Source organism: Nelumbo nucifera, chromosome 2 (genome assembly GCF_055504915.1).
Source record: "Nelumbo nucifera cultivar China Antique chromosome 2, China Antique-T2T, whole genome shotgun sequence".
Classification (NCBI taxonomy): domain Eukaryota; kingdom Viridiplantae; phylum Streptophyta; class Magnoliopsida; order Proteales; family Nelumbonaceae; genus Nelumbo; species Nelumbo nucifera.
The window spans coordinates 75,906,512-75,910,313 of record NC_142650.1 but is presented as its reverse complement, the minus strand read 5'-3'; positions in this window follow the sequence as shown (position 1 = coordinate 75,910,313).

Here is a 3,802-nt window from a genome sequence, read left to right as displayed (position 1 = left end):
TGAGTTCAGGTATTGTAGGCATCCATAAAGTCCTGTTGGTTGTAAAGGCTTGATTGGTGCCTGAGAAATCCAATCGATTAGTGGAAATCCTTAACGATGGTATGAGGTAAAGGACATAGGCAAGGTTGGTTGGACTTCTATAAAAATTTTGTGTGCCTTGTTTGTTTTCTTTTATCTTTAAGCTTTGTAGTTTATTTTTCTATCCTAACATTCTTATAACTGCAATAACTTGATTCCTTGAGTTCATGCAAATCTTGTTTTATTTTGTCTTTCTTTCTTTTCATTTACAAAATACAAGGTCATTTAGTGCAGTTCATGACCTACTAACCTTACTAATTACACTAACTCTCTGGTTCAATAATCTGGGCTTTATCTTCTAATTTCTTACAATTGCTAACCATTTATTCTAACTACTTTAACATTACTTTTATTGTTACTTATCTTTACTAGGCATTTATTATTCAATAGTATTTACATTTTTGCAATTAGATCTGTCCTTGAGATTTTGGTCGAAACTAACCATTTCTTGAATCTTAAGTTGATACACTCAGGTGGTTGGTTCTTGTCTCAACTATTATATTCTAGCAAGTCCTCTCTTCTACCTTTAGTAGTTGGTCCTCTCTTTCTAAATGCTAAGGCACACACCACATGTGTAGCTACCATTTACTTTATTGTTCATTTACTTTCAATTGCTCTTTTAAAATTCTATAGTTATTTATATCCTGAGTTTATATTTACTTGTTTAACTATAGAATCACTAACTAGATAGTAGGTTGCAGATTCTTATTACTTAATTTATTTTCAATTGCTATCATTTTGTTAGTATTGATCTTTGTTATTATTGTTTATACTTGTTGATTGCTAACCCCTATAACTCCAACTATTATATTGCTTGATTATTTTTGTAGTTATAGATTTGTTGTTCGGTAGTTGTGCTAATCAGGGAGTAACCTTTTGATTAAATATTAAACTAAACTAAGCCTTCATTTTGCTGCATCTTGATTTTCATTTTCAAGAAGGCTTAGCTTCAATTTTAGGGGAAGGGTTTTGAGCTTGACTGATTAACTATCAAAGAATCAAATTTGAATTCAAAGAACTTTTTAAAAGTTCTACCCAAGTCACTCCCTCTTAGGTTAGAGCATTAGTCCAGACAAGTGTTATTAAAGCAAGTTCACCTATTTATAAGTTTAACAACTTGGTGAACAAATGTCTACCCAAGATAGTGTTCCATTGCCGAGGAATATTCAATATACCTGCCATCTATTTTTGATGGTACTAATTTTACCTATTTGAAGACTAGGATGAGAATCTACCTCATCTCCATGGACTACAACCACTGAGAAGTAATAGAGAAAGGTCTATTTATTGGAGACAAGGAAAATGAGAAAACCAAAAACCTCTTAAAGAGAGGTGAGCCAAGAAGAAGTGGGTGAAGTCTCCTTATGCACATCCACTCATGAAATTTGGCAAGTACTATACTCTATGCATGAAGGAGCTAAACTCATTGATGTTGCTAAGTCTATATGGAAGGAAAATTATCAAAATAGAGAAAACCTTATACACATGGGCAACAACAAAGGATGTGAGGAAGAGCCTATTACGTAATCACATGATGATTGTAAGGGCTCAACCTCAGAAACCCAAAGTAGGGACTTAGACTCCACTTGTCCTAAAATTCATTTCAAAACTAAGGTGTATCTCAAAACCAATTCAAAAAAATGCTATGATGAAGCTTCTTTGGCTAACAACAATTCCTTATTGATGAAAAAGGATTATGTCCAAAAGGTGAAATTCTCAAGAGAAGACCAATCATTATCTCTAAAATCAGAAGAGGACAAGATGACATGTAATCCAGAAACTAAGGAAGTTTCTAATTCAAACTACCAAAATAAAGAGATTTTTAAAGCATCCTAAAGGTACTTTCAAAGAAGTAGGCAAGAAAAATGGGTGAAATCATCACCAAAGAAACCTAGTATGGTCCAATACTACTCCCATAGATATAAATCTTCTTACTTGTGAGCTTTAAGAAGCTCATGATTGGCTCAAAGAAAAAAGCCACAACCCATTTTTACATGAAATGGACCTTCATTTCAGCTTTGAAAATTTGATTTGTCTTCAAAATAATGACTCCATTTTCCATGGGAAAGGCATTCTATCAAGAGATTTTGAGATTCAAATGGATTAGGAGAGGGAAGGTGTTAGGAATCCTTCTCTCTAATCTGTTGTAGTATCCCAATACAAGAGCTCTTTCGGCTTAAATCTGAGCAAAAACCCATAAAAAGATTGCTAAGATTTCCTAAAATTTTATGAAAATTCTTCTAATTTCTCCTAAAACTACTTTGAGGAGATGTTATCGGGCCTCAGGTTACTAATTTCCCTAAGACCCTCACCTCTCTACCTCTTTATCCTAGTCTAGAAGAAGCTAGAAATGCAAATTCACTAAGTTTTTGGCACTTCAAGCAACCCACAACCAAAATAAACTTGGGAATTGCAAACTTGACTAATAAAAAGACAAAGTGGGAGGTTTACCTCTCATATGTAACCTTGGCAAGGATTTTCTAGTAGTTGAACCAAACGAACTCTTGAACTAGTGGAGTGCTTCTAGTCGACCTTCTAATGTCAAGGGAAATCCAGGACTATCATAGATTTGGAGATCTTTTGAAAATCTGAAACCTAAAACACAATGGAGCAGATTTGAATTTTAAGTGTCAAAGGCTTGGAGATTTCTTGCAAATGGGACCTCTATAAGGGTTGGGAATGCTTCTAGGCTTTCTCCCCTTTATAGTTTTGAGTTAGGTCTTATTTATATAGAAATGAAGGGGAACCAAGTTTGCAACTTTCTCAATCACAAAGCTTGGGCTTTATGAGTTTTTTCATGAAAAGGCCAAGGGTTTTCAAAGGATAAAGGTTTTCTACCAACCTTTCCTTCTTGGTGCAACATTTCTCCTTAATTTGGGATGGATTTCAATGAGTTTTGTGCATCCAATGAGAGTCTTAGATGTGTTTGTCATTATAGTCTCGTGTTTGGGACTCTTAATGGCATAAAATGTAAATTCGACTCAGTAATAAATGTTATTTTGTCTTTTCTTATTTATAAGTGTGGGTATCTTTAGGTTTTTTGTCTACTAGGTTTAATTTTGTTGGTCCGATTGTTTTAATAGACCAAGTATAGGGCTGCCATCAGCCCCTACCCTCTTGAAGTCTCAGGTTGGGACAGATGAATAGATGATTTCATCTAGTGCATAGAAATAAAATCTTTTTAATTTAACAGTCAAACAAGTGAATTAGATCATAAAATTTGACTTATAATGGATTTTGGGTCTCTGAGCATGGTGGTGAGGCATAATTGGTCAATTGAGGTTTGGATGGTGGAGATCTATGGCTGGTATGATTTAATCAATGAAATTTGCTAAAAAGGAATCTTGGCTTAAATAGTGGGTCAAATAAGGGAACCTTGGAATAAAATTTGGTGGGTAAGCATTTTTAGATGTCTTGAATCTGATGAAAGAGATTAATATGTGATAAGAGATCTAGATTGAAAGATTCAGTTCTGGTTAAGGTTTTAGCTTATGGTTCATTAATCAATAAGAAGACTCAAAATAGAATATTGTTTGTTTAACAGTCATATAAAGGAATTAAGTCATGAAATTTGATGTATTGGGGGTTTTCTTGGGGTCTCTAAAGATGGTGGTGAGGTCTGATGGTCAAATAAAGCTTGGATTATGGATATTTATAGGTAATAAGCTCTGATTAATAAGATTTACTAAAATAGAATCTTGACTTGATGGTTGGTCAAACAAGG